This window comes from Carcharhinus amblyrhynchos, chromosome 2 (genome assembly GCF_965287045.1).
Source record: "Carcharhinus amblyrhynchos chromosome 2, sCarAmb.v2.hapA, whole genome shotgun sequence".
Classification (NCBI taxonomy): Eukaryota; Metazoa; Chordata; class Chondrichthyes; order Carcharhiniformes; family Carcharhinidae; genus Carcharhinus; species Carcharhinus amblyrhynchos.
In genome coordinates, this window is record NC_137325.1 from 127119947 (window position 1) to 127135231 (window position 15285).

General features: G+C 43.7%; 1 protein-coding gene across 1 annotated transcript in view; it reads left to right on the top strand.

The window, feature by feature from the left end:
- The window catches only part of adarb2 (adenosine deaminase RNA specific B2 (inactive)), a 665338-nt gene that overhangs the window by 448935 nt on the left and 201118 nt on the right, over window positions 1-15285 (top strand). The window lies entirely within an intron of this gene.

Sequence of the window (15285 nt, forward strand, 5' to 3'; positions counted from 1 at the left end):
TCATAGCGAGGGGGATTGAATATAAAAGTAGGGAGGTCTTGCTGCAGCTGTATAGGGCATTGGTGAGGCCGCAGCTGGAGTACTGTGTGCAGTTTTGGGCGCCGCACCTGCGCAAGGATATTTTGGCCTTGGAGGGAGTGCAGAGGAGGTTTACTAGGCTGATACCGGAGTTGAGGGGGTTGAGCTATGAGGAGAGGCTGAATAAACTAGGCTTGTACTCGTTAGAGTTTAGAAGAATGAGGGGAGATCTCATTGAGACGTATAAGATGATGAATGGGATGGATAGGATAGAGGTGGAGAGACTCTTCCCGCTCAAAAAAGACAGTAGGACTAGGGGGCACAGCCTCAAGATAAAGGGGGGGTGGTTTAGAACGGAGTTGAGGAGGAACTTCTTCACTCAAAGGGTGGTGAATCTCTGGAATTCTCTGCCCGTTGAAGTGGTGGAGGCTGCCTCGCTAAATATTTTTAAGAAGCGGGTTGATGGGTTTTTGATAAGAGAGGGGATGAAGGGTTATGGGGAGAGGGCGGGAATGTGGAACTGAGCCACGACAGATCAGCCATGATCTTATTGAATGGCGGGGCAGGCTCGAAGGGCTAGATGGCCTACTCCTGCTCCTATTTCTTATGTTCTTATGAATTTCCTGGAGCATGTTTCCTAACATTGGGCTGCAAATTTTTCTCTTCTTATACCTCTCATAAGAAATTTCACAGCCAGTGGCTGGAGGGATGGATTGGGGTCAAAATAATACACAAATTGCACCGTGACAGAATGGGACAAGCATTTTCTGTTTTGGTTTCAGATTCCAGCATCCACAGTATCTTGCTTTAATCATAATGTTAGTTGCTTTTCCCCTGTCCTTTGTTTGCATATGTTGGTATGTGCAGTGTTCTCTCCTTTTGACAGCAGGGGAATGTACATCTGCTGTATTTACTAACAAAATGTTCATGTGGTGATCCACCAGTCGTGATCTCATTGAACAACAGAGCAGACTCGATGGGCCAAATGGCCTACTTCTGCCTCTACATCTTTAGGATTTATGGTCTTCATGAAAACATGCCATTGATAAATAGGAGAGAAAGGAGCGCGGGGTGAACATATGAGTCTCATTCGCAATGCTTTGCGCTGGTGTTTCCATTCTGTGTTGGACTGTAAGCAGGGAGGTTACACATGAGAGAAAGCAAACTAGGTACAAAGCCATTCGATGGGGTGATTAGCAGGGGAGGTTCGAGGGGCTTCATTTCCCGTTTCCTCTAATGGTGTTGCTCCTGGTCTTTAACTCCAAGCAACATCAGTGAAGGCCAGTGAGTTACCACTTTATTAAAAATGTACACACAATGAAGAGGGCTCGGCTGCTTCTCTTCCATCTCTGGAACTTGAATTAGAATGCAGCTCCCAATCTCCCCTCACTGCACGATCCTAAAATGGGATCAGCCATCCTGATCTTAGTTCTTCGCAGCTGAAGAATCACAGTGCATACTCATATATAACTCAGCAATATTTTATAGTCTCACAGGAAGAAATCTCAGGATGGTTGGTTTACCAAACAGACAATTCCTAATGCTTTGGTGAGGTGCTCATTGAGAGATGCTGAATTTTTTTGTTGGTACTGTAGACAGCACTTTAATTGACATCTCACCCAGATGAAGGCCATTAATGCTGGACATTTAATTGCTTCCCATTTCAGTCTCCTAACCCACAATACCACTGGCACAGTGGCACAGGGGTTAGCATTGCTGTCTCACAGTGTCAGGGACACGGGTTCGATTCCCAGCTTAGGTCACTGCCTGTGCGGAGTCTGCACGTTCTCCCCGTGTCGGTGTGGGTTTCCTCTGGGCGCTCCGGTTTCCTCCCACAGTCCAAAAGATGTGCTGGTTAGGTGCATTGGCCATGCTAAATTCCCCGTCAGTGTATCCAAACAGGCACCAGAGTATGGCGACTAGGGGATATGTAAAACGAGGGGGCATAGGTTTAAGGTGAGAAGGGAGAGATACGAAAGAGTCCAGAGGGACATTTTTTTTTCCTCAGCGAGTGGTGAGTACCTGGAATGAGCTGCCAGAGGCAGTAATAGAGGCAGGTATAGCTGTCTAAATGCTTTCTAAAAGACAAAATTATACCTGCCTCTACTACTGCCTCTGGCAGCTCATTCCAGGTACTCACCACTCTCTGAGGGAAAAAAAATGCCCCTCTAGTTTTACAATTCCTACCTTTGGGAAAAGATGTTGACTATCAACCTTATCTATGTTCTCATTATTGTATAGACCTCTATAAGATCACCCCTAACTCTCTACACTCCAGGGAAAAATGTCCCAGCCTATCCAGCCTCTCCTCCTAACTCAAACCATCAAGTCCCAGTGGCATCCTAGTAAATCTTTTTTGCACCCTTTCTGGTTTAATAATATCCTTTCTTTAAGAGGGTGACCAGAACTGTACAAAGTATTCCAAGTGTGGTGTTACCAATGTCTTGTACAACTTCAACAAGACATCCCAACTCCTGTATTCAACGTTCTGACCAATAAAACCAAGAATGCCGAATGCCTTCCGGACAGGAACAATGGTCCAAATATGTGCAGGTTAGGTGGATTGACTATGCTAAATTGCCACTTAGTATCCTAAGATGTGTGAGTTAGGGGGGATTTAAGGAATAAATACATTTGGTTATGGGGTTAGGGCCTGAATCAAATGCTTTATCGTAGAGTTGCTGCAGACTGGATGGACCGAATGGCCTCATACTGCACTGTAGGGATTCTATCATTCTAATACTTCACTCACCAGCACCCACAGTCGTGACTTTGGTGAGAGCGAAAATCTACTCAATGACCTCAAACAAAACTACTTGAGATGAAAATCTGGAAGCACTTTTTTCTCACAAAGAATATAACAAACCTGCAACTTGCTCCCTTGTAAAAAATAATACATTTGTTCTGACAGTCGGAACTTCAAAGACAAAGACATGGTTTTGTTAACTGAGGATACAATGAGATGTGTCTTAGCAAAAGCAAGTAATTGGAGCTGAGAGACAGAGCAGCTATGATTTAAATGAATGGCATGGCAGGCTCAAGGAATTAAATAACCAGCTCCCATCGCTAATGACCCTAAAAACCACCAACAAGGAGGATCCATGTAACAATGCAACATCTGAAGTTCACATTGCGATTGTCAATTCCTTTTTTGCCGCGCTGCTGCCTCACTGCGCCAGGGACCCGGGTTCGATTCCCAGCTTGGGTCATCGTATGTGTGGAGTCTACACATTCTCCCCGTGTCTGCGTGTTTCCTCCAGGTGCTCAGGTTTCCTCCCACAGCCCAAAAGATGTGCTAGTTAGGTTCATTGGTCATGCTAAATTCTACCTCAGTGTACCCAAACAGGCAAGTGTGGCAATCAGGGGATTGAGACAGTCACTTCACTGCAGTGTAAATGTAAACCTACACGTGACACTAATTATAAATAAACTTTAGCATGTCAAGACACTTCAAGAGAAACAGGCAACCTTCCACTGGTAACATCAGCAAACATAATTACCGCCAACTGCAGATAAATTCAAGGGAGATACATGTTTCAGAATGGCAGGCAGCTCAGGGTAGATTCTTGTGGTAGGCATGCACCTATGGTCTTAGGCTCATCTATGAGTAGTAATTCACTTAATGAGCTAGGTAACAAAAGCCATTGAGCATAGCCAGGGCAGCACAGTAGTACAGTGGTTAGCACTGCTGCCTCACAGATCCAGGGACCTGGGTTCAATTCCTGGCCTGGATCACTGTCTGTGCAGAGTTCACACATTTTCCCCATGTCTACATGGGTTTCCTCCAGGTGCTCCAATTTCCTCCCACAGTCTGAAAGACGCGCTGGTTACGTGCATTGGCCATGCTAAATTCTCCCTCAGTGTACCTGAACAGAGTGTGGCAACTTGGGGATTTTCACTGTAACTTCATTGCAGTGTTAATGTAATACCAACTTGTGACACTAATACTTAAAATTAGTGAAAGTGTATCACTAGGATATGTTGAAGTTGCATGTGCTAACAAGGTCAGAAAAGCTGAGTAATATATTTTGCTTCCATGGTCCAAATTTCACAATGTGTCATCAACGATGCACAGATGAATTGATTCAACAGACACTCCCTGCTGGGAGAGAAATTAGCGCTGATATGCATTTGCTTACTTGATTATAGATTAGTCTGCTAATTCGCTAAATGAACAGTGATAATTTTACAGATGGTGATTTGTGTTTAAGTGATTTGCCACCACTTTAATGAATAGATGTGACCAATGATCTCTTTCATGTCCCTGTGCTTCTGTCGATACAATGAGATGGGATGTCAAAATAATGGCACCCATTATGTTAGCTCTTCAAATCCTTTGATTTTTTGATTTGATTTATTATTGTCACGTAGTGAAAAGTATTGTTTCTTGCATGCTATACAGACAAAGCATACCGTTCATAGAGAAGGAAAGGAGAGAGTGCAGAATGTAGTGTTACAGTCACAGCTAGGGTGCAGAGAAAGATCAACTTAATATGGGGTACGTCCATTCAAAAGTCTGGATGGCAGCAGGGAAGAAGCTGTTTTTGAGACAATTGGTACATGACCTCCTACTTTTGTATCTTTTTCCCAACAGAAGAAGGTGGAAGAGATTATATCTGGAGTGTGTGGGGTCCTTAATTATGCTGACTGCTTTTCTAAGGCAGTGGGAAGTATAGACAGTGTCAATGGGTGGGAGGCTGGTTTGAGTGATGGACTGGGCTTCGTTCATAATCCTTTGTAGTTTATTGGGGTCTTGGTTAGAGCAGGAGCTATACCAAGCTGTGACACAACCAGAAAGGATGCTTTCAATGGTGCATCTGTAAATGTTGCTGTGAAATGTAACAAGAGGTTTCCAAAATTTGGCAAGGTTTTTGGAAGGGTCAACAGTGAACACTTATCATTACAGATGAATCAATCATCACAAGGGCATATGGACTTAGAATTGTCCTTAGAATAAGAAGGTTTAAGTTAGAAGGAATTATTTTGCAGAGTGCAAAAACAGGATGAAGAACAGGATGTTATCTCTTTAAACTAATCCACAAACTCAGCTAATTTTATGGGGACCAGAGTTTAAATCCTGCCACGGCAGATTGTGGAAATTGAATTCGATGAAACATATCTGGAATTAAGAAATTACTAATGGCAATGGAACCATTGTCAATTGTTGGAAAAACCCATCTGGTTCACTAATGTCCTTTGGGGAAGGAAATCTATCATCCCCACCTGGTCTGACCTACATGTGACTCCAGAGCCACAGCAACATGGTTGACTGTCAACTCCCTCTGAAGTGGCAACTCCCTCTGAAGCAAACCATTCAGTTCGAGAGCAACTAGGGATGGTCAATAAATGCTGGCTAGCCAGCAACACCCATGTCCCACAAATGAATTTTAAAAAATTGAAACAGATGACTATAACATTTCAAAAGGAATTTGACAAATATTTTAAGCAGGAAAATACGAAAGATATGAGAAAAGATTGGGCAAATGTGATAGGTGGCACAGCGGTTGGCACTGCTGCCTCACGGTGCCCAGGACCCGGGTACGATTCCAGCTTTGGGTCACTGTCTGTGCAGAGTCTGCATGTTCTCCTCATGTCTGCATGAGTTTCCTCCAGGTGCTCAGGTTTCCTCCCACAGTCCATAGATGTTTAGCTACAGTGAATTGGTTATCCATGCTAAAATGCCTTGGTGTAGGTTAGGGGGAAGAGTGAGATAAATATGTGGGGTTACATGCTCTGTCGAAGAGTCAGTGCAGATTCGATGAGACTGAATGGCTTCCTCCTGCACTGTAGGGATTATATGATTCTGCTGATAAGTTAGTACTGGCACAGGTATAATTGGCCAAGTGGCTGCTTCTGTTGTATAGTTTGTATGATGTTAGGGTTCTAACATCCCCGGAACATATTTACCAATGTAAGTGGAATTGTTGACAGAAATGTCAACTTCTTTACTGTTAATCAAGTATATCATGCAATGTTGCCTTGGTTATATTTGTCAAACTATATCCTTCATTGATTCTGGGATTTATATTTCGTAACCACTTTCACTTCATTCATTTACTCTTTCCAATTGTTTCTTGGTTGCTTTGTGTTAGGATATCACTGAGTCATTCATTATTAGTGTCAGCCTTTTTGGCTTCTTAATAGGATTTACTTTGTTACTGTGGTTTGAATTTTTTGGCATATCAATTAAATACAGCTTTTTAAAATTCATTCATGGGATGTGAGCATCGCTGGCAAAGATGGCATATATTGCCCATCCCTAATTGCCCTTGTAGTGATACTGGTGAGATGCCTTCTTGAACTATTGAAGTCCAGTTGGTGTAGGTATTCCCACGGTGCTGATAGGGAGTGAGTTCCAGGACTCAGCGACAGTGAAGGAACAGCGATATATTTCCAAGTCAGGATGGTGAGTGACTTGGAGGGGAACCTCCAATTGGTCATGTTCCCATGCCTCTGCTGCTCTTGTCCCTCTTGAGGGTCGAGGTCATAGGATTTGAAGGTGACGTCAAAGGAGGGTTGACAAGTTGCTGCATTCACCCTGTACGTGGTACACAATGCTACCACTGTGTGTCGCTGATGGAGGGAGTGAGTGTTTAAGGAGGATGGGGTGCTGATTAAGAGGACTGTTTTGTCCTGGAGGTTGACAAACTTGTTAGGTGTTGTTGGACCTGCACTCATCCAGGCAAGTGGAGAGTATTCCACCATATTCCTGAGTTGTGCTTTATTGATGATTCATTGACACTGGAGAGTTAGGAGGTGAATTACTCACTGCAAAAGTCCTAGTAATGCCAGTAAATGTCATGGGCATATGATTAGATTTTCTCTTGTTCAAGATGGTCTTTGTTTGGCACTTGTGTAATGTTATTATTTCTTGCTACTTATCAACTGAAGCTGAATATTGTCCAGACATTTCTGCATAAAGGCACAGAATACATCAGTAATTTGAGGAGTTGTGAACAGTATTTATCACTGTCCAATTATCAACCAACATAGAATCATAGAATTGTCGAATCCCTGTAGTACAGAAGGAGACTATTCAGCCCATCAAGGCTGCACTGACAACAATCCCACTCAGGTCTTATCCCCACATCCTCATGCATTTAACCTGCTAGTCACTCTGATATTAAGGGGCAATTTAGCATGGCCAATCCATCTAAAGTGCACATCTTTGGTATGTGGCAGGAAATCATAGAACCTGGAGGAAATCTATGCAAACAGGAGAATAATGTGCAAACTCCACACAGATAGTATCCCAAGCTGGGAATCGAATCAGGGTCTGTGGCACCATGAGGCAGCAGTACTAACCACCGTGCCACCGTGCCGCATCCCAACCTCTAATTTGATGATGGAGCAAAGATCATTGAAGAAGCAACTGAAGGATTTTTGGCTCTGGGGAACTCCTGCAATGATATTCTAAGGCAAGGATGACTAGCCTCCTACACAATCATCTTCTGTGCTAGATATGATTCCAAGCAGGGGAGGAGATATCGTTAGACTATTAATCCAGAAACTAAGCTTATGTTCTGGGGACCTGGGTTCAAATCCCACCACGGCAGATGGTGGAAGTTGAATTCAATAAAAAATATCGGGAATTAAGAATCTACTGATGACCCTGAAACCATTGACAATTGCTCACTAATGTCCATTAGGGAAGGAAATTTGCCATCCCCACCTGGTCTGACCAACATGTGACTCCAGAGCCCAGCAATGTGGTTGATTCTTAACTGCCCTCTGAAATGGCCTAGCAAGCCATTCAGTTGTATCAACCCATAGCAAGTGGGCCTTAGTCTTTCAAGAAGGTAACTCACCACCATTTTCTCAAGGGTAACTAACGATGGGCAATAAATGCTAGCCAGCCAATGACACCCATTTCCAACAACTGAATAAAAAAAATTGCAGAGATTTCCCCTGATTTTTAGGGTCATAGTACCCCTATAGTGCAGAAGGAGGCCATTCGGCCCATTGATCTTGTATCGACAACAATCCCACCTAGGCTCTATCCCTGTAACCCTACATTTACCCTTTTTGTCTCCCTGACAGTACGGGGCAATTTAGCATGGCCAATCCCACGCATTTTCAGAGTGTAGGAGGAAACCAGAGCATCAGGAGGAAACCCATGCAGACACGGGGACAGTATGCAAACTCCACACAGGCAGTTACCAGAATTTTACCACCTCGCCCGCCCGAATCTCATACGATCCCGCCCGAGGACAATGGGAAAATGCCGTTCTGCGAGCGTCACCCGCCCCGATTCTGGAGCGGGCATGCCAGTAAAATTCCAGCCAGTGCCCCAACACCAGAATTGAACCCGGGTCCCTGGCACTGTGAGGCAGCAGTGCTAACCACTGTACCATCGTGCCGCCCCGAAAACAAAATCTGATCCTGGTGGGACTCGAATCCCCAACCCATGGATGGCTGATTTGCCATTATTTGGCAGTCCAACGTGCTTTCCATTGCATTACAGAGCCACTGATGCTACATTCAGTCAAATGCTGCCTGTTTGTCAAAGACAGTCACTCTCACCTGATCTCTGGAATTCAGTTCTTTCATGAATTTTGGAACAAGGCTGTAACATCAAATCTGAAGCCAAATGATCCTGGTGAAACCCCCAGCTCAACACTGGGGTCTGGTAATTGCTGAGTAAATAAGACTTGATGACTTGAGTGTGGGAGGTTCTAATCTGAATTCCCACTGAAAAAAAACCAGCGTGAATTACCCACAAATTTGACATTTAGACTTTTTGGGGGAGAATTGCAACTAGTTTCTCTCTCTCTAATCTGTCCTCATAATTTTTGAACACAAAATCTCCTCTCAGCCTTGTCTCGAACACGAAGATCACCATCTACTTCTCCAAACTATCCTTGTAACTATTCTTGTAAATCTTTTCTGCACCTTCATATCCTTCTTGGAGCGAGAATACCAGCATTGGACACAATATTCCCATGGAAGCCTAACCCAGTGGGCCTTGTCACAGCCTGACTGGTAGTGTGAATACATAACATCCAACAACTTGCTTTTATACCATTCCTTAACATCGAAAAATATCTGAAGAAGCCTCCCAGGAATTTGAGGAATTAGCCGAGGAAAGAGAGATCCTTTTAAAAAGATTGTATAAGAGCTAGGTTTTTCGAAGGCTCTTAAAGAAGGTGGAGAGTTGAAGAGGTGGTGTACATAAAAAAAGACATTGCTAGTCAAGGTTTATCAAGAATCTCCCAACAATTCAAAAAGTACATTCTTGACTGATTGAGACATCTTGAGGGGAGTTTTCCAGCTGCACTCAAGACTGGAAAATCCCGTCTGAGGTCAATGGACCTTTGCATGGTCCTGTCCTGCCCACTACGATTCCTGTGGTGGACAGGATGGAAAAATTCTGTCCCTTGAGCTTACGAAAGGCCCGATATAAATGTGAATTACTTATATCGCACTTCGCATGTCAGTACTTGTATCAAGTCTAAAGATCACTCCTGGGGATATTAGGGAACCCTTAATTTATTTGTGTCTTACTCTGCTGCTCTCCCTTTTAACGGAGGCATAAACACATTTAAAATAGATGGGTTAATGTCTACATTGAAGCAGTGAATAGTGGAGTGTCATATAAGGTTCAATATGAATTCAAGCATTGTGCTAATAATAGATGGAATGACATTGAAGTGATCTCTAGTTAAGTCAGTGATGGTTTTACCTGCACAGACTCCAAATTTCATAAAAAGGATGTGACATTTTTAAGGTGCAGAGGAATTTTTATTTTATGATTAACATATGTTAATATCGGCAGTTTGCATAATTGATTTTGATGTTATACTAATTGCCCAACAATGATATCAGAGATTCAGAGAGCTAAGAAATATGGTCCTTGAATTAATCAGGCAACTTGGTTTTCTAATTAACCAGATTTTTAAAATTTGTTTGTGTAAATTGGCGCAATTAATATAATATATTGATATTTTGTGCCTAGTACATTCATAGTCCTTGCCAAGTTTCATTGAGATAAGGGTTATAGGTTTTGAGTTGTTACTGAGATACCTTCCCTAATTGAGGACACAAGGTTTAATTAGCTTTGTCACAAATTGCGGAATTTGTGCGGGTTTAATTTTTTTTGTAAGTCAGTGAATATATAACCAACGTCTAATGAACTTTTCTTCATTCATTAATGGTTTGGCCAACATTTCTAGGTCATCCCTAATTTAGTCAGTATTAGTTAGCCATCATTTTCAATACAGCACACCATTTCTCAGGTCTGTTGACAGTCAGCTACGATGCTGTGTATGTGGAGTCACTTTTAAGCCACACCAGGTAACCATGGCAGATTTCCTTCCCCTAAGGGACATCAGTGGACCATCTGGGTGCTTACGACAATCGGATAATTGTTAGTGATGCTCATCTTGTGATGAAAGTGTGCTACAGCTTCCCCAGTTCAATGGAAATTGCAATAGGTTCATAGAATCCCCACAGTGCAGAAGGAGGCCATTTGGCCCATCGAGTCTACACTGACCACCATGCTACCCAGGCCCTATCCCCACAACCCCATGCATTTACCCTAGCTAGTCCCTCTGACACTAAGGAGCAATTTAGCAAGGCCAATCCACCTAACCCATATGTCTTTGGACTGTGGAGGAAACCAGAGCACCTGGAGGAAACCCATGCAGACACATGCAAACTCCACACAGACAGTGACCCAAGCCTGGAATTGAACCCAGGTCATTAGTGCTGTGAGGCAGCAGTGCTAACCATTGTGCCATTGTGCCACCCCAACCTACTGGAGTATTGAATGTTTTAAGGAAGGACTGTGTTTCTTAAAGAAATAAATAAAAACACTGATCAAAAAATGCCTGATAGGACAGAGTGACCACTTTTTGGAAAGTTCCTACGTGGATTATATTGACAGATATTCATGCCTGAAGAGGCTACAAGATTCATTTCAAACAGAAATATTTGAAAGTGAGGTATAGAAAATGCAAAAGACTGGACTAATCTCCTGGGTTTGACAGGGCAATGGGGACTGTTTTCAGGCATCTCATCAGACATCCACAAACACCCGTCCTTAGATTTATCTCTCAGAATGTGTAAGAGGTTCGGAGCTGAATGCAGGACACGACTGTTTCCCCTCCCGGGAGTACACAGGGAAAATTGGTTAAAAGCTGGCTGACAACCAGTGAGAGTGAGAAGAACAAAGAAGCAAGAATGACCTCTCTTGTTCTGTCTCTGTTGCTGGAGGCAAAAGCATAAAGAAATAGGACAGCCTCTTCAGTTAACCCTGCAGAGACATCCAGGGCACTTTTTCCCCAGGGACGTGCCAAAAGTGTCTCCAAAAAATCTGCCAAAGCCAGTTCTACCAAAATCACCCAACTTAAGGGCCGCTACATAACACCATCTGTGCCTCACAGACAAGCCAACAACTGTGTATGCATATACACACTGTGCATGTGTGTATCTTTTCCACAAGTAGTAATAATTGATAGAATCATAGGATCCTATAGTGCAGAAGGAGGCCATTTGGCCCATTGAGTCTGTACTGACAATAATCCTATCCGAGTCCTATCCCTATAACCTCACATATTTCCCCTCCTAGTCCCCTGATACTAAGGGCCAATTTGTCATGGCCATCAACCTAACCCATACATCTTTGGACTACGTGAGGAAGCCAGAGCATCCAGAGGAAACCCACGCAGACATGGGGAGAATGTGCAAACTCCATACAGGCGGTGCCCTGAGGCCAGAATTGAACCCGGGTCCCTGGTGATGTGAGGCAGCAGTGCTAACCACTGTGCCACCATGCCACTCACTCTTCTGTCAACTCAAGAAAACCTGGCTAAAGTGGCTCCTTACAGAAAGTAAATACATTTGGATTTGCAAAACAGGGAAAGGATTTTAAACCAACCTTTATTGCAACCAACTGAAGAGATTGGGGAAAAAAGGGGAGCCAGCTTATTCCTCACCCAGTGGTAACAATATTTATTCCAGATTTAAATGGTTCATTAAGTTCTCCAGCAACCATGGTGGGATTTGAACTCATCTCTCTGGATCTTGAGTGTCGCTGTTTAGAGTTTAATCCAGTAAATCACCATTGTACTGCTGTACACCTCAGATATTGGGTGGGATTTTCTCCATAGCTCGTGACTTGTGGTGGGGGAGGTGGCCCGCCACTGGCTGGTGACGGGAGCATCTGGTTCTGCCGTTGTCAATGGAATTTGTGGTTGAATGCAACCCTCACTGCCGTGAGATCCACAGCGGACGGGTGCCATCAGCAGGACGGGAGATACTGCTGGAGCAAGCATCCGGAAAGTTCCAGCCATTATCATTATCAGCTATTGCAGTGCTCCAGAGTTGAACTAACATAGTTGTTAAACTCACCTCACCGGCATTTAAAACAGTGTGAGTGAAACTCAACTTGAAGAGTGAAGCAAAATGGGTGACAGCAAATTGGAAGCTTATTTTTCATCCTGTACAACTTTGTTTTCCATTGAAGCCTGTCGTAGAAGGATCTAGCACCTGAAGGATTAACATAAGATTGAGTACAATACCGCCCACACTTATATAAGAAGACGCATGACCTAGAGCTGGGGATGGCACAGTGGCACAGTGGTTAGCACTGCTGCCTCACAGCATCAGGGACCTGGGTTCGATTCCTGGCTTAGGTCATTGTCTGTGTGGAGTCTGCACATTCTCCTCGTGTCTGTGTGGGTTTTTTCCGAGTGCTCCAGTTTCCTCCCATAGTCTGGGCTGGTCAGGGTGTATTGGCCACGCTAAATTCTCCCTCAGTGTATCTGAATAGGCACTGGAGTGTGGTGACTAGGGGACTTCGTTGCTGTGTCAATGTAAGCCTTACTTGTGATTAATAAATAAACTTGAAAAAAAAATTTAAATGATTAGTGAAGTGTAAGGATCTAGAATGGAATTCTGTCCACAGCTACTGTAAATATGTACATAGTTTTAAGTTTATTTATTAGTGTCACAAGTAGGTTTACATTAACACTGCAATGAAGTTACTGTGAAAGTCCCCTAGTCGCCACACTCTGATGCCTGTTTGGGTATACTGAGGAAAGATTTAGCCTGTCCAATGCTATATTTGTCCAAAACCAATATTTTAAACTGAGAGAAAACCGGAGCACTCAGAGGAAACCCATGCAGTCACAGGAAGAAAGTGCAGACTCCGCACAGTTACCAAAGCTAGGAATCCAATCCAGGTCTCTGGTGCTGTGAGGCAGCAGTGCTAACCACTGTCCCACTGTGCCATCCCTATCATTAATAGAACATCCTTATAACTTACACAAGACTTCTTCCAAGCAATATCCTTCAGGTTACAAAGAGTATAAAGAACAAAGAACAATACAGCACAGGAAAAGCCCTTTAGCCCGCCAAGCCTGTACCAACACATGACGCCTTACTCCTTTTGCCTCTATGTGGTCCTTATCCCTCTATTTCCTGCCTATTCATGTATCTCTCAAGATGTCTCTTAAACGTTGCTGCTGTATCTGCTTCTACCACTTCCTCGGGCAGCGCAGTCCAGGCACTTATCACCCGCCTCTCAGATCTCCTTTAAACTTTCCCCCTTTTACCTTAAACCCCTAGTAACTGACATTTCTACCAAGGGGAAAAAGACTCCGACTATCTATTCTATCCATGCCTCTCATAATTTTATAAACTTCTATAATTTCGCCCCTCAGCCACCGATAACTAGCAACAACAGAATATAACGTGGTTCCAACAGTAGGATTCATCAAAGTCCACATCCCCTCAACTTGATTGTTTCACAGCTGTACTTTGACATCTTAAGCGTAAAGGTGGCTGGAAGTAGCTAAATCCTAAATGTGAGATTTTCGATCCCAAACCAAATCTGAAAAATCAACGGATGCCACAAATATTTGAGCAGAAGTGGTACAGCTACTCGGATTCTGACGGATGTCGCAAGAGACCAGGAAGTGGCAGTGCATTCCCTTCTCCTCGTTCTTATCTCCCCTCTTTGCCTGTGCATTTTTAGGTTCGAGTTTCTCTTGTTAGAGTATAACAGGTTTTGCGATTTGCAAATTTCATGTTCTGCTTGATCTCACTGGAAGACACCAATGCTTCATTAGGGCAGATTTTATGAACGTAGATATCCCACTTGGGAATCTTGCCCACCAGGTTTGTGTGCAGGGGTGCGGTTTAAGTGCTGATCAAATTCTCCGAATCCGTGCCAGTATGGCAGTAAGAAATTGGGTGAAATTTTCCACCCAGCCCATTTTTCACGGTGGTGGAGGTAGCCCACCGTTGGCCAGAGGTGGGATCATCTGGCCTTGCTATTGTTAACAGGGTTACCAGTTGAACGTGTCCCCCACCACTGTGAAACCCACGACAGGGGTGCACCATCAGTGGGACCGGATGACCCTACCGCTGCAAACAGCCAGAAAGTTCTGGCCATTGACGATACGATGACACAGTGCTTAGCTCCGCTGCCTCACAGCGCCAGGGACCTGGGTTCGATTCCCAGCTCATATCACTGTCTGTGTGGAGTTTGCCTGTTCCCCTCATATCTGTGTGGGTTTCCTCCGGATGTCCCAGTTTCCTCCCACACTCCAAAGTTGTGCAGGTTAGGTTGATTGGCCATGCTAAATTGTCCTTAGTATCAGGGTAACTACATGGGGCTATGGGAAAAGAGGCTGGGTGAGACTGTGGTCAGTGCAGACTCAATGGGCCGAATGGCCTCCTTCTACACTGTAGGGACTCCATGATTGTAATTATCTGTTTTCAGTTATTGTAGTGATCCAGAGTTAAATTAACATGGTTGGCAGTATGAAATAGTGTGAGTGAAACTCAGTTTGAAATGTGAAGCAAAATGGGTGACACCAAATTGGAAGCTTTTGTTTTATGTAGCACTTTTCACAATGACTGGATGTCTCAGAGCACCAGCAAAGTGGAATCACTGCTGTGATGTAAGAAACACAGCAGCTAGTTTATACTCAGCAAACTCCTGTGAACGGCAATATAATAATGAGATAACATGCTCTTTGTCACAGTGATGGAGGGATAAATATTGGCAAGATTAAGGGGGATAAATCTCTCTGTTCACGTAATCTAAATAATCCTGCGATCTTTGACATCCGTAAAAAGTCTGACAACACCAGGTTTTAGTCCAACCTATTTATTTGATAATATACTCACAAGCTTTCGAGGGACACCCTCTTCGTCAGGTGAATGGAGAGTTCTGGCCTCAGACAGAGCATATAAAGCACAGACAGTTTAGAGATTACTGATTAGAATGCGAATCTTTACACCTAACCTGCTGTTCAA